Consider the following 23,975-nt stretch of genomic DNA (forward strand, 5'->3'; position numbering starts at 1 on the left):
AAAATGTGAAGTTCAAAATTATAAATAAAAAATCTCTAGTATATATATAAATCCATTAAATTAGATATCATTTTTAAATTTCACTTTTATTATAAAATTATGATTAGAAAATTACATAATTATAAATAATGTTAAAACTCATACAAAATAGGAAACTATACTCAAAATAAAAAACATTTCCCATACTTTGGCATGATACTTTTGAAAGCTGTGAAGAGTAACATTTTTAAAATATATTATATCTTTGAAAATTGATATATCTATCTTTACTATAATAAAAATATGAATTTAGCCAAAATACATATTCATAAAATTCATATTCATAAGCAATGCATGCTCACCATGTCATAATATTTTTACTTTTAACCATTAAATTTCCATAACTTCAAATCAATTTAAAATACATCATATTGAACACAATGTCATATGTATAATCATATATACACAAACAACACTTAACACATTACAATACAACAACACATTACAACAACACAGCACATCACAACACATTAATAACTATTATTTAAAAATTTGATGTCTTATTTTTATAAATTTTAAATATTAAAGACAATTTTAAATGTGAAAGTTAATCTTGAATCAAAATTTTTAGATGTAATTTATGAGTTCATTTTTACAAAATCATTAGTGGTTTTTATACAAGGGTATCATATGAAAGAATTGTAAATGTGAATAATATAATTTTATGAGTTCGTTTTGCTAAATTATTTGTGCTTGTTATATAGTATCATGTGAAAAGAAAAAGTGAATGTAAAAAAATTGTGAATAATGTAATATTATAATTTTATTTTTACTAAATCATTTATGATCATTTGTAGTTGTAAAATTTGTAAATGTGAAAAATTTGTGAATAATGTAAGTTTATGAGCTTATTTTCACTAAATCATGTGTGGCCATTTGTAGGTGTTATATAAGAATATCATGTGAAAACAATTGTTTGCCTGGGAAAAAAAATGTGAATATCAAATTTTGAAAGGTGAAGTTATCATTAAGTCATCAGAATAAATATAATTAAAATTTTACAAACAAATACAACTTTTGAAAAAAAATAAAAATACACCCAAAAATAAAAATAAAAACAAACAAACAAAAATGACACTCCTCCAAGATAGCTTTGGCCATGCTATCTTTGAAGGTTGTGAGAAGGGGTTGACCCCTTCTCAAAAAAAAATATCTGATTATGTATTAATGTATAGTTTGTGAGAGTGAGTACATCAAAAAATACACTACAATTTACAATTACAAAATGTGATTCTTCTGCAAAGAGTTTGAGAGTTTGCCGAGCACTTCCCATCTGCTGTTGTGCAATTCTACCTTCTTGATTTCTGTTTCATACCACAAGGAAATTAGAGATCACATTCAAAATGTTATGAGATAAAAAATAATTTTTCACTCCCACATAAAATTGTGAGAAGAATTTAATTTACCTTTTCACATATGACTTTCTGTCACAGCACTCTTGCATCTGCTTTGAGTCACACTTCCCATTTCTTCTAATCTACTTTACACGCTTAATTTACTTTCTTGATACCTGTTTCAAGAGATAAACTTCAAGTCCTGATAATAATTTTATCTTTGAAACCTTAATAAAAATAAATAATTGTTATAAATAATAAAAATTCATCTATTATAATTAACATCTCACATGAAATCATTGTGAAAACAATTCAATCAACTTGTCACTTCTCGTCAAAAGCCCCCTCCCCCCTTTCCGTCAACTTAATTTACACCTGTTTCATAAGATAGGAAAATAAATATATAAATAAATTCTCAATCACAAATTTACTATTAAATATTAAAAACAAAAACACAATAATTAACTTTTCCCATTACGAAAACAATATCTACATAGAGTACCGAGGTAAACTAATTAGAAAACCTAAAGAACGGGATGAATCTCTTCTTAAAGCATTTCAAGTTTCAAAAGAGACAGGTAAATGTTATCTCCGTATTATATTAAAAAATTATGTAAATTATGTTCAGGGCACAATGGGCTGAGAGGAGTTCTTAATGGCAAACGAAACGAATCGCGTCGACATCAATCGAGGAAGCCACGCCTGAAACCCTATTCGGGGATTAAAGTAGGCTATAAAATGCAATAATACGGCCATTTAAGCGGTTTACACACCTCCGTATCAGCAACTGAATCAAGGCAAGCAACTGATATTCAAGGTAAGCAACTGAATCCACGCGAACAGCAACTGGGCATCTATATCGATTGGGCAGATATATTTAAAACATGTAAGATATATTTCATTAAATTAAATATGGGGTTGGCTTGTGCACTTAAGAGAGTTCCTAGATTCCTAATTTTCGATCTTCCAGAGTTCCGAGTCGGACCTCTCCAATGTCGGAAGTCTGTCCAAGTCAAAAGAAAATAGGCCGCTACTTAATAGAACTTAATAGAATATGCATTTTATATAGAAAGTTTGTCAAGGGTTTTGAAAGCATCATGGCACACCTCACTGATTTTACCAACGAGGATCAATTTAAATCAGTGCACACTGCAAAGGGGCTACCTTCTTATCTATGCAAAATGTAACACTCAAGCAGGCATCTTTCAAATACTTGTATCAGAATGAATTTGAATAACTTCATTAGTAACCTAAGTTAGTCTACAACTGATTATCTCAGTATATTTCAATTTATCCCAACATTATTGTGGCAGAAAGACACATGATACTTAAAATGAAAAATAGTTAGATATGCTTCCTTCCTATCAAATTGTGATCAAGGAATCTGAAGCCTGACGATTTTCTCAATCATCCAGGGCTTGTTCTGTTTCACTCTTTCTTTTTGAATTTTTACTCCTTATTCCTTGACTGCCCAACTCCCAAGAATGTGACTTAGTTGAGAGAAATTAATAGAATATGCAATTTATATAGGAAGTTTATCAAGGGTTTTGGAAGCATCATGGCACACCTCACTGATCTTATCAAAGGGTTTTGGAAGCATCATGGCTGCAAAGGGGCTACCTTCTTATCTATGCAAGAAATCTGTCAAACACTTGCAACAGCAAATGAAACCGAATGACTTCATTAGTAATTTAAGTTTGTCTACAATTGATTTTCTCAGTATATTCCCACTTAAACCCAGGCATTATTGTGGCAAAGGAGACAGAATACTTAAAATGAAAAACCATTAGTTTTGCTTCCTATCAACTTGTGATCAATGAACCTGAAGCTTGACAATTTTCTCAATCATCTAGAGAGCTAGCTTTGTTTCACTCTTTATTTCTTGAATTTCACTTCTTAATCCTGGATTAGCCAACTCCCAGGAATGTGACTCGCATAGCCAATTTACATAGCCTGTCAAGGGTTTTGGAAGCATCATAGCACACATCACCAATCTTACCAATAAGGATCGATTCAAATGGATGGAGACTGCAAAAGGGCTCCCTTATTACCTATGCAAACTGTAGCAGGCATCTGTCAAATACTTGTACATAAGGTGAAACTAAATAACTTCATTAGTTCCATTTATCCCAACATTATTGTGGCAAATAACACACCATATTTAGAATGAAAAACCGTTTAGTTTTGCTTCCTATCAAATTGTGATGATCAAGGAACCTGAAGCCTGACAATTTTCTCAATCATCTAGGGCTTGCTCCGCTTCATTCTTTATTATTTGAATTTCACTCCTACTTCCTTGATTGGCCAACTCCCAAACACGTGACTCAATTGAGAGAACTTAATAGAATATGCAATTTTCACTACCTGCTGCTGCAACAACTAGACATAGCGAGGGAGAGAGACATGCATGCGTGTGTTACCTCTTGATTTAATTTTTGATTGCGAGCGGGTCGCTGCTTGCTAGATTTTTTATTTGATTTAAATTGATTAGGTTGAAAAAAATGTTAAAACCAATTGATACTGAATTGGTTATAGAAACATATACTATCAAAAAGGTGTGCCAGACTCTCCGATGGGAGGTCATTGCGCCCACAGAAGTCACTCAGGGAAGTAACTCTTCGAATCATTAGGTAAGTAATTTAGTAACTTGATGGGAGAGTGATCGAAGCCCAAATCGCAAGACATACTGAATTCAGTCCTTTTTGAATTAATAGCGATGTACATCCATTATAAATTTCAAAACCCATTGTACCATTCAGTATGTTTTACATATGGTACAACAATTGACCTGTTTTTATTTTATCAGGGTCAAATACTCTTTCTAAACTAACTGATACCGGCCATGACAGAATATTCCCCTTACAGGATGACAGAATTATTTAAAAACATGTAAGATATGTTTCATTAAATTAAATATGGGATTGGCTTGTTTCGCTCTTCCAGAGTTCCGAGTCGGACCTCTCCAATGTCGGAAGTTTGTCTAAGTCAAAAGAAAATAGGTCGCTACTTGCAGAGAACGAATGAAGGATTTCCTTCTGGTTTCCCTATTGGACTGGAAACCTTATTGGACAGAGAGACATACCATGAGAAATATGCTTTAAGCCTCTGCCTGGATTGGGTGTTTAGCCTGGGTGGGGAAAGAGCCGAGACAAGCTGAGCGCTACGGAACTATCTCTTGATTTTCACTACCTGCTGCTGCAACAATTAGACATGCTATCTCTTGATTTTCACTACCTTCTGCTGCAACAACTAGACAAGGAGAGAGAGCGAGAGAGAAATATGCTTTAAGCCTCTGCCTGGATTGGGTGTTTAGCCTGGGTGGGGAAAGAGCCGAGACAAGCTGAGCGAGAGCGAGAGAGAAATATGCTTTAAGCCTCTGCCTGGATTGGGTGTTTAGCCTGGGTGGGGAAAGAGCCGAGACAAGCTGAGCGCTACGGAACTATCTCTTGATTTTCACTACCTGCTGCTGCAACAATTAGACATGCTATCTCTTGATTTTCACTACCTGCTGCTGCAACAACTATTGCTAGATTTTTTATTTGATTTGAATTGATTAGGTTGAAAAAAATGTTAAAACCAATTGATAATAAATTGGTTATAAAAACAGAAACTATCAAAAAGGTGTGCCAGACTCTCCGATGGGAGGTCATTGAGCTCACAGAAGTCACCAGGGAAGTAACTCTTCGAATCATTAGGTAAGTAATTCAGTAACGAGAGATCGAAGCCCCACATCGCAAGACATACTGAATTCAGTCCTTTTTAAATTAACAGCGATGTACATCCATTATAAATTTCAAAACCCATTAGGTAAGTAATTCAGTACGTTTTACATATGGTACAACAATTGACCTGTTTTTATTTGATAAGGGTCAAATACTGTTTCTAAACTGGCTGATACCGGCCATGACAAAGAATATTCCCCTTACAGGATGACAGAGAATTATTCGACATGTGACAACTCAGCTTGGAGAGCATCAGACTGAAGATCTGAAGGTTGCATGTTCAATTCACACTCACCACATTGCATTTTTGTAATTCATTATTCAAAAAGTTTGTCGAACTGAATTAGATAAATAAAGGAAATCCGAGGAATTACTATGACAAAAGAAAAGCTCATTCTACATGGCAAACTGTAACACTCAAGATCTGTCAAATACTTTTAACAGAAGGTGAAACTAAATGATTTCATTAGTAACTTAAATTTGTCTACAAGTGATTCTCTATGTGTATTTCCATTTATCCCAACATCATTCTGGCCAAGAACACAAGAAACCTGAAGCCTGACAAATTGCTTCTAATCAAATTGTGATCAAGGAACCTGAAGCCTGACAATTTTCTGTCATCTGCCTCTGTGTTTCACTCTTTATTTCCTGAATTTTACTCCTTACTTGACTGGCTAACTCCCAAGAATGTGACTCAGTTGAGAGAACTTTAATATGCAACTTATATAGGAAGTTTGTCAAAGGTTTCACTCTTTATTTCCTGAATTTTACTCCTTACTTGACTGGCCAACTCCCAAGAATGTGACTCAGTTGAGAGAACTTTAATATGCAATTTATATAGCAAGTTTGTCAAGGGTTTCGGACGCACATCATGGCACACCTCACTAACCTTACCAGTAAGGATCAATCATGGCACAACTCACTGATCTTACCAATAAGGACCAATTAATGGATGGAGATTGCAAAGGATCTACCTGTTTGCAAAGGGGCTACTTCTTATCTATGCAAATAGTAACACTCAAGCAGTCTGTCAAATACTTGTTAACAGAAAGTGAAACCTAATGACTTCATTAGTAACTTAAGTTTGTTTAAAATTGATTCTCTCAGTACATTTTCATTTATCCCAGCATTATTGTGGCAGAAGACACGTGATACTTGAAATGGAAAATACTTCGTTATGCTCCCTATCAAATTGTGATAAAGGAATCTGAAGCCTGACGATTTTCTCAATCATCCAGGGCTTGCTCTGTTTCACTCTTTCTTTTTGAATTTTTGCTCCTTTCATGACTGGCCAACTCCCAAGAATGCGACTTAGTTGAGGGAAACTAATAGAATATGCAATTTATATCTCCATTTAACCCAGAATACACATTTTCATTTATCCCAACGTTATGCTTACTATCAAATTGTGATCAAGAAATCTGAAGCCTGGCAATTTTCTCAATCATCCAGAGCTTGCTCCATTTCATTCTTTATTTCTTGAATTTTTGCTCCTTATTTCTCCACTGGCCAACCCCCAAGAATGTGACTGAGTTGAGAGAACTTAATAAAATATGCATTTTGTATAGGAAGTTTGTCAAAGGTTTGGAAGCATCATGACACACCTCACTGATTTTACCAACAAAGATCAATTTAAATCAGTGGACGCTGCAAAGGGACTACCTTCTTATCTATGCAAAATGTAACACTCGAGCAGGCATCTGTCAAATACTTGTATCAAAATGAAACTAAATGACTTCATTAGTAATTTAAGTTCGTCTACAACTGATTATCTCAGTATATTTCAATTTATCCCAGCATTATTGTGGCAGAAAACACATGATATTTAAAATGAAAAATAGTTAGTTATGCTTCCCATCAAATTGTGATCAAGGAATCTGAAGCCTGGCGATTTTCTCAATCATCCAGGGCTTGCTCTGTTTCACTCTTTCTTTTTGAGTTTTTACTCTTTATTCCTTGACTGGCCAACCCCCAAGAATGTGACTTGGTTGAGAGAAATTAATAGAATATGCAATTTATATAGGAAGTTTATCAAGGGTTTTTGGAAGCATCATGGCACACCTCACTGAACTTACCAATAAAGATAGATTTAAATGGATGCAGGCTGCAAAGGGGCTACCTTCTTATTATCTATGAAAACTATAACGCTCAAGCAGAAATCTGTCAAATAATTAGTAAATGAAACCGAATGACTTCATTAGTAACTTAAGTTTGTCTACAATTGATTTTCTCAATATATTTCCATTTAACACAGCATTATTGTGGCAAAGGAGACAATACTTAAAATGATAAACCATTAGTTTTGCTTCCTATCAACTTGTGATCAATGAACCCTAAGCTTGACAATTTTCTCAATCATCAAGCAAGCTTTGTTTCATTCTTTATTTCTTGAATTTCACTTCTTATTCCTGGATTAGCCAACTCCCAAGATTGTGACTAGCAGGAGAGAACTTAACAGAAAATGCAATTTACATAGCCTGTCAAGGGTTTTGGAAGCATCGTGGCACACATCGCCAATCTTACTAATAAGGATCGATTTCAAATGGATGGAGACCGCAGAAGGGCTCCCTTATTATTTATGCAAACTGTAACACTCAAGCAGGCATCTGTCAAATACTTGAACATAAGGTGAAACTAAATAACTTCATTAGTTCCATTTATCCCGACATTATTGTGGCAAATAACACACCATATTTAGAATGAAAAACCGTTTAGTTTTGCTGCCTATCAAATTGTGATCAAGGAACTTGAAGCCTGACAATTTTCTCGATCATTTAGGGCTGGCTCTGCTTCATTCTTTATTATTTGAATTTCACTCCTACTTCCTTGATTGGCCAACTCCCAAGCATATGACTCAATTGGGAGAACTTAATAAAGTATGCAATTTACATAAGAATTTTGTCAAGGGTTTTGGAAGCCATGGCACATCTCAATGATCTTACTAATAAGGATCGATTTAACTAGTTGGAGGCTACAGAGGGGTTACACTCAAGCGTCTGTCAAATACTTATAACAGAAGATTAACATGAATGACTTTATTAGTAACTTAAGTTTTTCTACAATTGGTTCTCTCACTATTTTTCCATGTATAAAGGACAATATATTTAGCATGAAAAACGGCTAGTTTTGCTTCCTATCAAATTGTGTCAAGAAGCCTAAAGCCTGGTAATTTTCTCAATCATCCAAGGTGGGCTCTGTTTCAGTCTTTTTTTCTTGAATTCACTACTTATTTCTTGACTGACCAACTCCCAAGAATGTGGCTCAGTTGAGAGAATTTGATAGAAAATGCAATTTATATAGGAAGTTTTCTTTTTGGAAGCATCCTGGCACACCTCACAGATCTTACCAATAAGGATTAATTTAAATGGATGGAGGCTGCAAGGGTGTACCTTTGACAAATTAAAAGGCCCAGCCATATTTCTCAGACTTTTGAAGTGAAATATGATGCTTTGGGAACTGGCATGAACACAGTGGTCATGCAATTCAGCAGCCTATTGTGACTGACAAGGAAAAGTTGTTAAGCATCTATGATTAGGAAATGTTGACCCTTCTAGAAAAATTCAAGCCATATTTATTGGGACAGCACCTCAAAATCCAAATGGAGCATGAAACTTTGAAGTATTTATTTTCCCAGTGGAATTTTAGTGAAGTAGGAAAGTAAACTACAAGGTTTTTACTTTGAAATTCAATACAAGAAGGGCATAAATAATGTTTCAGTCGATTTCTTATCTATGTTATCTGAGCTGCGTACCATAGGATGGAAAAAACATTATCAACTGAATATGCAAAAGATGAGAGGTCTGTTGATATGCTACAAAACTCAAAAAGGACCCAAGACTAGGGCAATGGGTATACATTTTCAGGCAATCTGATTTTTTAATAAGAATTGCACATATATAATACCGAATTCTATATTTTGAGAAGGCAGTGATAGAAGAATGTCATTCTCCATTTGTTATTAGTCAATTATTGTACACTGTGAATTAGTCCATTGTAAATTAATAATGATGTGTCAGCCCACCATCCCCAGTTATTGGGTGCACAGTAGATGATCATCTCAATAAAAAGCTTTTCACCATTGGCATCCAACTAACAAAAATGCCCAGGTTCATCTGAATGTTTACTGGCGTGATGTTCTTGCACCCCATCCAGAATACCCCTCTTGCTCATAGCTTCATGGGCATATTCTTTTCATTGACATCATTATGAATCAACAATTACAATCATTATTTCTAATGGGTGAATTCTAGAGTGATGCGGAGCACCTATTGGGTAACGTAACACAAAATATTATATTCTGTTGTTCACTGTACTGTTCTATTACATTCTGGTCTATGCAATGGTTCCCCACGGATTTAACATCCTTAAAAAGACCTATGCAAAAATAAAATCAGTATTTACCTTTTATTTAAATAATAAAAGTAAAATCTAAAGTATTACTATTACATTATTAATAATAATTGTTTACTTCCAATATTAAGAAAGAAGAACAAAAATTGCAAATATGAGTCTGGACTTGGCCTACAGAAGCATTGCTTATCTGCTCTCTGTCCCCAGATCTTTGTGTGTTCTCTGCTCTTGGTTAATAAATAGGCATTGATTGCAAATATGAGTCTGGACTTGGCGTACAGAAGCAGTGCTTATCTGCTCTCTGTCCCTAGATCTTTGTATGTTCTCTGCTCTTGGTTAATAAATAGGCATTGATTGGGAATTGCAGAGGCAGAGGGATAGTTTATTTTTCTTAGTTGAATAGAGAACCCCAACAAAAGGTTTAGAAAGTAGAAAACTAACCCAACAGCTTGGTTTGATGGCTCATTCTTGAAGTAGCTTCTACTTTAAATCAATTAAATTTCTACTTTACTGATTGATTTCTGACACTTTTAAGGTCCGTTACTCACTCATTCCTAAAGCAACATTAAGGACACAATTTAAATCAAATTAAAAAAAGTTAAAATACAAAAAGAATCTAACTACTGAAGGTACCCGTACCCTATATACATTAGGCTCCTACGTTATAACTGTAAACACAGTGAAGGGATTCTTTGTCTTACCTATATGCATATGTTGAAGGCTTCTATGTTACTGTGTGGTCACAAAATATTTAATAGTGGAATTAAAAATGTTCAAAGAGTGCAAACCTTTTTATATTTTCATCTATTTTAGCAAGAGATGCACTATGAGTTGGGATAAGAGGTATCCACCATGGTCGGATATTATAAGAGGGAAAAAGAATATGTGGGTGAATTCTTTTGGTAAACTCTTTCCTACACTAACTTTTTACCTTTCAGGAGGGTTAAGGGTCCTTAAGCTATCCATTTCTCAGCAAATTCATCAATGGATAACTGGGCACTCCCTTATGGGTAAATCCTCACATTTGTTATGCGTATAAAATATATGAATGGAATTGTATGAATAAAAATGTACTAGTAAATCTTACAATGATGTTGAATAGAGAAAAATGGATTGTTGTTTGGGAGTCTTTTGATGTAAGAGAATCTTTCCTTATGTTTGGGAGATAGGCTAATTGCTTTGGCTTGACTGCTTCTATCCCTAAAGGAATATTATCAATCATTCCAAGATACTCCATTCTTACTCTCCAATAATAGCAGTCATTGGCATAAATAAACACACTAGAAACACAAGGAGGGAGTTGGGTTCTCTCCATCTAAGATTAATATGCAAGGAAATGCAATGTGCTCAAAGACGACTAGTGCAGTACTCTTTTTAATTGAAAAATATGAAAGCCATTTTTATGGACCTGGGCTACAGAAATGTTTGCAGTAGACTAAATAGGAAGGAAAATGTTGGAACTACAATCTTTTTTAACCTTTTCCAACTCATTAATGTAAGTACTGATTTTGGACAAAGACAGGCGAATCTGCTTCAAGTTAATATTATGTAGAATAAAAGGAAACTACTCATTAGAAAAAATCACAGCCTACGATTTTCCTTGCCTTAGACTAAACAAAGGTGCTAACCACTACCAAGTATTTGAAGTTTGAACCTTCTTTCCTTAGCTATGCTAGGTCACCCCCTAGCACATCTATTGTCAGTTCATCCCAAGAAACTTGCTTACACTGAGATAGGTACTTGGTACATAAATAAACACACTAGAAACATATGCAAGGGAATGCAATGCTTATAGACAAGTGTAGTAATCTCTTAAAATGAAAAATATAAAAGGCATTTTTATGGGCCTGGGCTACAAAAATGTTTGCAGTAGACTACATAGGAAGGAAAATGTGGGAACTACAATCCTTTTCAACCTTTTCCAAACCATTAATGTAGGTATTGATCTTGGAAAAAGATAGGTGAATCTCCTTCATGTTAATATTATGTAGAATAAAAGGAGAGAGCCTACTCTGAACTACTCATTAGAAAAATCACATACCTACTATTTGCCTCACCTTACTTAGACTAAACAAGGGTGACCCTCTTTCCTTAGCTATGCTAGGTCACCCCTAGCACACCTATTGTGAGTTAATCCCAAGCAACTTGCCTACACTTACATAGGCAAGGACAAATCTGCGACACCGTAATTTTCTAAATAGGACCTAATTCAAAGTGTTTGCTTACATAATGGGATCTTGCTGAATCTAAATGTCTTCCTACAAGTCTTGCTTTAGTGTGCTTTTGCCTATGTGGTGTGTTTCCATCGAACGCAGATGTGGCCTGGCAGGTCTCATTCCATCCATTTTATATGGCATACCAGCACTGTTTCTCTAGGACTAGTAAGTCTATCAATGCTCCCTAAAACCACTTTGCTCAAGCTGGTTGAGAAAAATAATAAATGGAGATTGACGAATATGATTGTTATAGTTCATTGATTAGTTAATAATCTTACCCCAAATGTGTGCTATTCTTTATAGGCTCAGCATGGCCTGGATTGTGGTTCAGTCAGCTAAATAGGGAACCTCCAATGACCAAATTCTGTTTGCAAAATGCAGGAGCTAAGAGAATTATAATAGAATTGGAATAAAATTTAACTTGCTTATTGAACTCCTACAAATTGTGTCTCAAAAAAATTCTGAAAACTCAAACAATCTAACAAGAAAATTCCTCTGACCCAAAATTTTATTTGGGTTTCAGATGGTGTTATGCTCAAAACCAATTAAATGCTTCAGTTCACTGAATGTTTAATAATCTCACTCCAAAATATGTATTAGATTATAAGCTCAACATGGCTTGGACTGGGTCACTCGCCTAAATAAAAAAATTAAGAAAAAAAAAAGAAGTCAATGACAAAAATCTGGAGAAAAAGAATTATAATAAAATTGAAATAGAATTTTACTCACATATTGAACATCTACAAACAGTTTCTAAAAGAAAATTTCTGGAAACCCCAAATTCTTCTTCAAATTTAAGAATTAGATGGTTTTATGTTGCCCGTGATTAGCATCAATAACCCTATTGGAGATAACCAATACCAAAGAATAAAACCCAAAGGTATCGAAAAACATCAAAGATTATGAAAATTTTCCCAACATTTTGCCTGCATAGTTAAAGGTGTATCTGAACCCTAAATAAAGAAAGGCCAATGACCGAAAAATAATAATAATAATCAAATTGAAATAAATTTTACTCACAAACAGTTCCTAAAATTTTTTTAATAGAAACCCCAAATTCTTCTTGAGATTTAGGCAATAAAGGGTTTTATGCCTGCACTAATCAGCATCAATAACCCTCTTGAAAATAACCAGTAACAAAAAATAAAACCTTAAGACATTGAATAACCAAGAAAAACATCAAAGATTATGAAAAATTTCACAACCTTTCTGTATAGTACAGGTATATTTAAACCCTAATCTTATTCAGCACACCTACCTTGCCCTCAATAAAAATTAATTAGATAAAAGAGAAACCAAAAGTTAATGCTCATAAAAATTAATTATGACAGGAGAGAAACCAAAAGTTAATGCTCACCTGCAACCTAAAAAATACAGAGCATCTGCATCTGTGTTTTCCAGCACTATTCACTGGTGATATAATTCTTTCTTTCTGGTCGTATAATTCTTCCTTCCTCTGCACTTGAAGAGGAAACAGGACAAGTTAACCCAAAAGAAAAAAGTGGGATAACATGTTTTACAAAATACTCATCCATCCATGAAACATCTATCAAACATCTAACAATTACCATCAAAATTTTAAATAACAAATAAAACAATATCTACCTTCTCAATCTTCACCATTAAACCAGTCATCCCATATCATATCTCATATCCTTGCAGCATCACTCTCCCTCTCATATCTCATATCCTTGCAGCATGACTCTCCCTCTTGACATCACTCACCTGGAAGCTAGAACCAAACAAGCAGCAAACAAACCAAATCTAAACCAACAAGCCATTTCAAAACAAACAAACAAAAAAAACAAAAAAGCACACCAACAAACCATTTAAAAAAAAAAAAACGAAAATGCACAGCACAGACAGAATTCAAGGTATAAACAAGTAAGCATGGCCATGCTCCAAAACAAAACACAGTATTAAAATCCACAGAATTCTAAAACACAAAGTTCTACTCCACTTTCTAATTTCTTCCTCCCTTCTCCCGCAAACTCAAAATCTGTTCTCCTTTACTACCTAATTTCTTCCGCCCTTCTCCAGCAAACCCAAAATCTGCTCTACTCTACTACTTAATTTTTTCCACCATCTCCAATCTCCTCCACTTAGCAGCCAGTCGAAACAGGCCCACCATCTCCCAGCCATGAAAGCCGAAACTCTTCCTCTGCCTGTAGGCCAAGCTTACCCACCATCTCCCAGCCATGAAAGGCCGATACTCTTCCTGTCTGTAGGCCAAGCTTACCCACCATCTCTCAGCCATGGAAGGCCGAGACTCTCCACTCTTCCGCCTGCACACCATCTCCCAGCTATGGAAGGCCGATATTCTCCGCTCTTCCTCTGTTTGTCGGCCATATTCATTTTTCATTTGCTGAGTAAATGTGATAATGATATATCGGATCTCAGGGATTTCAAATGCATTCGAATTTTTCCCTTTCAAATCCGCCAGCTGCGCACTGAGCCCAATGTAGCCGTAGAGATTATCAAATTTTGAAATGCCCAATGTAGCCGTAGAGATTATTAAATTTTGAAATACATTCGCTGCAAGGAGCCATCATCGTGGATTTGAAAGTGACGTGAATTTAAAAGACATTGTTTTATTTTGACTTAAGCTTTGCTATTTATATCAAAATAATAAAAAAGTGACGCGTTACATATTTTAAAAAATGTTTATGACATAATTTTATTATTATAAAATGTAACAATAAATCAATAACTAAAATAATTTTATTAAAAATGTGATATCAATTTAAAAAGAAAAATATACTTAAAATACTAATTTTATTATAGTTAAATAATTAAAAATATTTTTCTTTTATTAAAAATCAATAATAACATATTAAATGTTAAACCATAATATTTTACAATGTTAATTAAAATATACATTATCTTATTATCAAATAAAATATATTATAGATATAAATAAATTATATTTGAAGATTAAGTTTTTTTTTTAATAGAGAATTTGTAAAAGAAAATATGAGTGATTATTTTTTAGAAAAATCATAATAAGAGTTTTGTGATGAAATTTTATTAATGTGAGATTAATTTAATGATTATTTATACATGATAATCATTTTTTCAAAAAAGAAACTTTATATATTAAAATATTAAATATGTCAATTCAAATTAGCTCCTCAATTTGTTTTTCCCAGACATAATTTTTTTGTAAGGAATTTACAATTTTTTTGTAAGATTAACTGTACTTTTTGTTATTCTCTTTGAATAACAAAAAAGTAACATTTTCAATTGAAAAAAAAAAGAACCTAGCTTCTCAATAGATTATGTTTTATATGTATAAGGAGAAATTGAGGATGAGATGTATGTGATGATGCATTGTCTTATCTATGAACAAGTATGACATAAAAAATAAGCTATTCAACATAAAAGTTTGAGCAGCTAGTATCTTCAACTTCCTAAAAAGATAAATGGAATGATATGAACGATACATTAAAACACGACCTGAAAATCAATATAATGTTGACTTGGTGATGTGAGGAGAGCCTTTTGGTCTGGTCTAAGGTCTTGGATTGTCTCAAGTTTTATTTGAATCTACTTATGGAAGAGTTTGACTCAGTTTTCCCCTTCATAGGGGTTTTATCCTAATATTTGGTGTCATTGATATTCATGTTTTTATTTTAATGATTGCTTGATGCAAAGAAGATAAAAGAAGAACATAAAGAAGGTTAATAAGAATAAAAGAATATCACAAGTAATTGTCAAAACAAGAGAATCTTTCTTCCTTTCTGATTTTCTAACAAATGGAACCACTAAAAAACCCTCCAACCTACAGTAACGCACACATAGAGAGAGAGAGAGCAACAACATCAATTATACCCTTAAACTAGAGCAATATGGTTGTAGTGTGAGATATTCCAAACACAACTGAAATGTTGACCTTGAAAAGAGAAGACAAGATGAAACACAAGGTGTAAGTGACTATAAGATAAATAATCAATCACTAAATGAATGAATATGGTGTTGCAAATGACTCATGAGGTGTTCATTTATGCATCACTTACGTGATGGTTCCCTTCCCCCACGAGGGGGTTATAGGCCCACATAAATGCTTAGGCCAGCCTTGGCCACCTAGAGTAATATAAAATAAAGCTGACTAGGTCAACTATTAAATCTTATCTTGGTAATACAATAATGAAGGCAATTAGTCATAATAACAAGTAATCACAAATGAGGATTATTACCATTTCAACATATATTACTACCTTAATTTCATCATCTTCTCTTAATTTGAATTGGGGAACATGGAGAGAAGAGATTACATTATAAGAGTGGCATACAACCTTAGTTTCAATATCTCCCCTTAATTTGGATTAGGGTCCACGAAGAAAAGACAATACATCTTCAGAGCATACCCCTCCATAATGTTGATCAAGGGTTGCAATAAATATGGCATTTCATATCATCCCTTATTCAACACCATATCTCAACCTTAGTAACCCAAAAAGATCATTAGTAGTAGATAATGTGCTCCAAACTGACAAAGGTGCACGGATACAAAAGTTGGTGAGCATGTTATGGACCATGGAAATGAGGGCCTATGGTGGAGGATATACCTATGGAGATTGCAAGGAAATTGGTATCATATATAAGTGTGGAAATGGCCCACTTAAGCACAGTCCTTGAACGATGTAAAAATAGTTCGAGGAGATGGATTGCTTAAGAAATTTGCATCAATACCATTTAATCGCTCATATGTGGAAGAGTTACATAACAAGTTGTTGTTATGGTTCTTTTTTTAGATCACTAGGAGATAAAATATTTGTGGTGAATGTTGGGTTGTGTTATATTCTTTCCATGACTAACCTATGTAGTGAACCGAGGGGGTTAGAGGGGGGGCAGAGCCCCCCCTTCGTTGCGCCAATTGCGCAGTGGGGGGGTCACAGGGTGGGGTAGCCCCCCCTGTCCGGGGGTTCGAGGGGGGTCACAGGGTGGGGTCCAGGGCAGCGCCCCGATAAAAATAAAAAAAAAATAAATAAATAAAAAAAAATAAATAAATAAATAAATAATAAAAAATAATTAAAAAATAATTAAAAAAATAATAAAATAATAAAATTGGACACTATATTAGGTTGGGCGAACCTACCTATGGTTTTTGATCCATGGTTTTGGACGCAATGGTTTTCGGTCCATGGTATTAGATGCTTCGGCATGCATAAATATGTATTGTAACATTGAAAGGAATATAATGAAAAAGCAAGCTGGTAGTCCCAGTTTTGGGATCCAGGGGAAAATCTCTGTGTATATGTGTTTTATGTGTTATGCTCTCGCATTATTTATTTTTTGTGTTTTAGAATTCATTTGCAGGTAATTTCTATACGGGGTTAAAACCTACAGTGAATACTTCAGCAAATCGAGATCCAAAATAGAAAAAAAAAAAAAAATAATAATAGGTTTATAGCAACATTACAAGAGAATATCACACCATAATTGAATATAATAACTCCTAACCCCTTGGCGATGCTTCATGGAGTCATGGATGTCTTTGTTTGGGTGGATGATGGACCTTGGTTAGAGTGTTGAAATGACACCCTTGTCTAGGAGGTTATTACTCGAATTGACATGATGACTAACTCATTGAATTCACACAATGGAGGAGTCGATTGCTTGATTAAGAGAGGTACCTATCTAGGAGGAGTACCATTGAGTACTTGGAGGAGAGAACTTAGCCATTGGAGCTTGGGGCCATGTGATGTATGCCTCGAAGATGGTTGGAATAAGGAACATACTAATGGAGGTTGGTGATGGACTTAAGTACATATGTCAAGGGTGAGCATTGGATCTTAGTGGCCACATTGGCACACATCTTGAGGAGCATTATGCATGGGGGGGAATTTGGCACATTGTTAGAGAAGTACCTTACACGTGGACACTTGGATAACGAACAATCGTGGAAGAGGGAGTGTTGGGATAACAACTTGTTGGAGAGAACATTAACTTGGAGGAGGGGTGTTAAGCCCAAGGTTCATTATGTATGGAGGGGATTTTATTGTAGCATTTGGATTAACCATTGCATGTCATTTGTATATTCTTTTATTGTAGGGTGCTTCATTTTGGGTTTCCTTGTTGGTTACTTGTATGGACACGCGTCCTTATTTTATGTTAAACTCCCTCACATATTGTATATATAAGGGAGAAGAAAGCTCTTATGATGTCATCTTCCATCTCCATTATATATTTATCATTGTCTTAAAAAGAAGTATTCTAGTGAGCAAGACATTAGGGTATTGTTGCCTTAAAATCTAGCAAGCCTTACAAGGGGAAGAGCCAGACTAAGACACAATAATAAGGTGGTTTCCACTGTCACTTTAGCATTCCATTTCCTACTCTTCAATGGAATTTCACCACATGGGAGGCTCCCCATTATATGTCACCTAAGAGTTAGCTCCCCATTATATGTCACCTAAGAGTTATTCTAAGTCAATAGGTTTAAGGTGATGCAAATGAAAGGCTTAATAAAGGGAATTCTTAATTGGATTAGGGTAGATTTTTTTATGTCAAGGAGCATCATACCATAAAATAAGCCTATAAAAGTGCACCTAAGTTACAGGATTTCACGATATGACTCAATAAGGGTGCCTTTAGTCATACAAGCACAATGAAAATGTTTACTTCAAATTTTTAATCAACAAAAGGGAATGGTAAACCTTTAATAAGCCCTAGGTAGAAGCCTTGTGTAGAAGTAGGGTTTACTAGGGCACTAAATTACATAGGGTTGATGACGTCAGCCCTAATAAGGAAATTTTCACAAAGAAAACTACTAAATTTTGAGTTTGTGAGGTCCAATAAAATGAAAAGATGCCAAATTAGCTCCAATGCTTTAGTGGCTCAAGTCCCAGTTGAATTTGGCCCTTGTCATAACCCTAGCAACTTTTTCCTTGAAGGACTGAAAAAGAAAGAGAGAGAGAAAGGGACGATAAAAGTTTTTCAATTTTTTTTTATCTTCAAAAGCGCCCTAATGCCTTTTCCCTACTTGGGTGATGGAGTCTTTAGGATTCAAACCATGGAGATATCAACTTTTTGCGAGTAAGGGGGAAAACCCTAGTTTTCACTTTCTAACCCTAGCTATATTTTTATGGGGGGATAATTAACTAGAAAAATGCTCATTAGGAGGTTTTCTAGGGAGTTCAAGGAATATAGATTAAACATACAACAATTTACCAAATTTCCCATTAAAATTTGTTAGACTAGGAATCAATAAAAATCCTAGCAATATTTCATTGTGTAAAACCATAAAAGATATGCAATAAACACTCACAAATTATGCAAGAACATGTCTTATTTCAATCCCAAAAAGATGTCTCCAACACAAAAACTAGTCTCCATTTAGCAAAAATCCATAGAAGATCACATCTCCTCAAACAATGAAGTATAATAGGCCTAGTCAAGCTCTTCTAGAGAGTCTGAAATTCACAAGCGTGATGATCATAAATGAAAAGAGGTGATCCTTCTTTTATAGGAGTTTTATCACCTCTAACAATCCACTAAAAGTCTCTAAAACAAGTTTAATTTTGAGTAGACACAAAGTAAATTGGTTACAAGCCAACCCAACAGCTCAAGAACTAAAAATATGTCAATAAATTCCCACATGTGAGTGGTAAGCCCTTAATAAGCATGATGTCATGATCTTTTAGGGCTCAAAATGCTCCAAAGGTGCACTGGAAAGGCTAAATGAGTTTCCAAATATATTGATCAACCATCAATTTGGGGAAGGGTCCTCAAATCAAGCCTTAAAGCATTTTCATGTGTCCAAATGCTACCTTTGGGTGCCCTGCGTAGTCGCTATGGGTTCCATGTAAACAATGTGGTGTATATATTAGCCCCCTTTTAATCCTCACTATAACACTAATTAAGAGGGGGTGGTTACTATACTCACCCAAGATCTAAGGTGTCGTTATGGAAATGGGATCTAGAAATTCTAGTCTCTTAAAACCTTAGTTCAACATCACCATTGTGTTTGTATCATTAAGACGGTTCTAGTGATATAAAAATTTTACTTCAATTTGGCCTCTTGATCAATATTCATGACCATTCGGATTTCTAACACATTAGAAAATGCCATGTCATCAACCTGGCCAAGTGGCAACCACGTGGCTATACCCACCTGGCTAGTCTCTCAGCACCATTGGGAAATTGTTTATTGGATGCTGACCCGTTCATGGGTTTGGGTTCTACAACCCCACACTATCCATTAAAATGCAAATCATATGCATTTATATGCACACACACACACACACATATTACCGACCACATGAAAAATCGCTCTTTACCGCCAATCTTCCTATCACCTGGGCTCGGTTACCCAGTCCATTGCATTTGCATTGGGGTTAACCCTCCCGGCTGACCCGTATCTGGGTTCGCACATACTCCATGCTCTAATGAATGGGTTGTCGAGCATGTTGTATACCACCACAACTCAGGTTAGTGTCATGTCGCTCCCCTCAACTTGTGTCTTGCTTGCACTCCTAGGGAATAACCTTCTGGCTTACGTGCCCTGGAGGGTCCACATGGTTGTGCTGATAATTCTTCTGATTGGTCCTCTTCCAGCTGTGGCATCCTAGTGTCGAGTCATCCTGACTCTCCCATCAACACTGTGTGAGGCCTCCTTCGAGAAACTAACTGTGGGAAGTGAAAGTTCCTGTCGGTTGTCATTGAAATTCCCATCAATGTGAACCCATTTTAAACCTCCTAATTCTACGATAGGCCCACTCAGTGGGAAGTAGTTCCACTTATGATAGGTCGTTATCTACCGCTAATCTTCTCGTCACTCGAGCTCTGTTAGTCGGCTTATTGTGATTTCACACTTAACATTTATGTTAGGGTTGACCCTCTAGGCATACATGTATGTGGATCCACACATACTCCATGCTCCAATGAATGGGTTGCCAGGCATTCATGCATGCCACCGCAGCTCGAGCTCGCATCATCTCGCTCCCCTCCACTTGTGTCTCACTTGCATTCCCAGGGAAGAACCTTCAGGCTTACGTGCCCTAGAGGGTCCACACTGCAGTGCTGACACTACTTCTGATTGGTCCTCATTTTTTTTGCAGCAGGTTGGTGCTGAGTCATCCCGACTCTCCCTTCAACATTATGCAAGGTCTCCTCTAGGAAATAGACTCTGGGACGTGAAAGTTCTTATTGATATTCATTGAAATTCTCATTCATGCGAGCCCATTTTTAAACCTCATAATGCTACGATAGGCCCACTTACATTGGAAGCGGTTCCTCTACTGGCCTATGCTTAAACCTCCATGTCATCTTGACATTCCCTGCATTTTAATCCCTACCACGCCATCCTAGTCCTCATCAGCTCGAATGTTTCTCTTAAGCGACCTCCTATAACTTTCGAGATGCAACCCCTTTGGGCTTATGTCATCTCGGATTCCTTGCGAGCCATCGATCTTCTTGTGCTCAATCTCAACCAACCATTATTGTTGTATGGATTAATGCACATGTAGATAAGAAAGAAATCCCCACAGGTTTCCCGAAACCTAAGGAAGACGGATCAAGGGATCTAAGGTTTTCAAAGCAAGAAACATTCAAACATACCAATGCTAAATAAGAATTGACAAAGCAACAATGAGTGTAGACCTATTTATCCTTCACACAGTTTTGTTGGAGCAATCAATGTAGTAGAGAAGGATCGCTTAGCTAACTCCAAGAATGTGACATGCACATATAACACACAACAAGTGATTTGCAGAGCATATATCAACCTTAACAATTCAATATATTAACATATAATCACTGAATGCATCAATACCAAAGCATCAATCCAGATCATAGAAGCATAAACCTGTGAAAATGTGAGAATTTGTTGGGTCCCTATAATACTAGTGATTCCCCCATTACTATTGTAGTTGTATCCCTTATTAATATTTTTGTGCCCCTATTGTCCCCATATTGTTATTACTATGCCCCATAGAATCCCTCTATTGTTATTTTTGTGCCTTTATATTATTATTGTTAGGTCGGCTTGGTTATATTATGACCCCTTAGACTCCTATATATAGAAAGGAGGTTTTTTCATTTGAATCATCCAAGAATTGTACATTTGTGTAATGTAAAGGATGTTTCCCCCTTAAAGAGGCCAAATTCTAAGGCGTTGATCTATATTTTCTATCTTTTTGTGAGCTGGTTCCATAACATTTGGTATCAGAACTTTGGATTCTAGGGTTTCGCTGCTCCAAACATGTCATCATGGCATTTTCACTATAGCTTTTTTTTGAGACGTTTCAGATGCTAAAAAAAACCCATTTGGGCTGAAATCTTTCTAAACCTCGGGTCCAAATTTCAGAGCTTTTCGTGATATATTTGCGACGATATTGTCTGAGGAAGTTGGTATTTTTGCAGACTCCTGAATTACATTCCAAACAGGTGACCTTGGGAAAAACGTCATAACTTTTGTTTTGAGCATCAGATTGCAATTTCTTAAGAAGTTACAGAAAAAGGATGGACTGTAGTTTCCTGTGTATATTTTTTAGATTCGAAGGTCAAAACAGCGACACGTGGCACTTCATACAAGTTCGCTCTTCTGAAAAGGTATATAATCAGGTCATCTTGGGAGATTGTGCATAACTCTTTCTTGGAGAATCTAAATTCGATCAGACTGGTGGCATTGAAAAGAGGACGTCGAGGGTTACTGCAGGTTGCAATTTCAGAACTGGATGATCTAAAATTATAGAGATACATCAGATTCAATATCAAGCTCCTACAAAGTGAAAAAAGGTGTGTAATTTTTTTTAATTTTGCATAAGATTGGTTTGAAAAATTAGTTTGAAGAGATTCAAAGGGAATAGTGAAGAATTATTAGCATTAATTAATGCCCTGAAGAAAGAAAGTGGAAACACCTAGTAAGAAACCTGAAAGCTCTAACATGACTCGTGAAGAAGAGGAAGAAATGCAACATGATATATCAAAATTACAAAACCAAGTACAACAAATTTCACTCTCACTAAAGGTAAATGAAGCCAAGATGAATGACGTGGAAGCTAAGATGAATGGCATGGAAGCTAAGATGAATGGCATGGATGCTAAGATGGAAGCTAAGATGAATGGCATGGACAATAAGATGGAAGAATTGAAAATAAATTCGAATAAGTTGCTACAAGAAATGGTCACTAATGGTGAAAAGGTAGTAAAGGAAACTCATGATGAGAACAAAAGAAATGTTAGTCATGATTTCATAGACTCTATTGTTGGATTGAAGACCCACCATATTCCAAAAACCGATATGAGGAAGTTTGATGGCAAGGATCCCGCAACATGGATACTACAGATGGAGCAATTTTTCGATCTCCATAATGTGCAAAACACACAAAAGGTACATATTGCAACTTTATATTTGGAACCAAATCAGTTTGTATTGTATCGATGGCTTTGCTCTCGTAAACAAATTGTCACTTGGGCAATTTTTACGGAAGAATTGACAGCACATTATGAGGATACAAAAAGCAACACCTTTTTTAGCCAATTGATAAGTCTCAAACAAAAGGGTTCAATGATGGAGCACATTGAGGACTTCCAAAAATTGAACATAAGGGTAAAAGATATTCCAGAGGAGCATAGGATTGATGTGTTCATATGGACTTTAAAGGATAATATCCAACATGAGGTTCACCTTTGGGAACCTAATTCATTGGAGAAAGCATTCAGGTTAGCAAGAAAAATGGAAAGCAAAATTATGGAAACCAGGAACCCTACCACTCACAACTATAAAGATGGAAGTGTTGTTGCCCCTAGCCTTCCACAACCTGTAAGGTTGACACCACAACAACTGGAAGAAAAAAGAGCAAAAGGGATTTGTTACAGTTGTGATAGCAAATACACTAAAGGTCATAAGTGTGCCGAGAAGAAATTATTTTACATAGATTGTGAAGAGGAGGAAGAAAAGGAACAAGAAATGTCAAAAGAAGAGGATATACCCTAGAAAAAAACCCTAGATAAAGAAGAAATGAATCTGACCATATCTTGTAATGCATTGGTTGGAATTACCACTCCTCAAACTATCAAGATAGAATGACATATCAAGAAGAAAAAGGTAATAGTGTTGATTGATTCAGGAAGTACCCACAATTTTATCCATTGTAAGATAGCAAAAGAATTGAATTGTTTCCTATATCCAACACTAGAGTGTCAAGTAATGGTTGCAAGTGGAGGAACTGTAAATTGCTCTGGAAAGTGTCATAATATCAAGCTATCCATGGGAGAATATGTATTGAATAGCCCAATTCTTTCCATTCCAATGGGAGGTGCTAATGTTGTACTAGGAGTCCAATGGTTACAATAGATTTTAATGTTCA

At 35.4% G+C, this 23,975-nt stretch overlaps 1 long non-coding RNA gene across 2 annotated transcripts; it reads right to left on the bottom strand.

The window, feature by feature from the left end:
* Positions 1 to 1,080: 1,080 nt before the first annotated feature.
* On the bottom strand, positions 1,081 to 14,064 carry LOC149243057 (uncharacterized). Of its 2 annotated transcripts, none has more exons than XR_016245770.1 (5): positions 13,267 to 14,064; positions 13,019 to 13,117; positions 1,664 to 1,748; positions 1,446 to 1,549; positions 1,081 to 1,343 (listed from the first exon to the last, which is right to left on the bottom strand). It is a non-coding gene; the product is annotated as an uncharacterized LOC149243057 (long non-coding RNA). The 2 variants fall into 2 exon arrangements; XR_016245769.1 differs by having other exon boundaries at positions 13,019 to 13,122.
* Between the last annotated feature and the right edge of the window lie 9,911 nt (positions 14,065 to 23,975).

Source organism: Pinus tabuliformis, chromosome 8 (genome assembly GCF_031772625.1).
Source record: "Pinus tabuliformis cultivar Carrire ecotype Pingquan chromosome 8, CPIR1, whole genome shotgun sequence".
NCBI classification, from domain to species: domain Eukaryota; kingdom Viridiplantae; phylum Streptophyta; class Pinopsida; order Pinales; family Pinaceae; genus Pinus; species Pinus tabuliformis.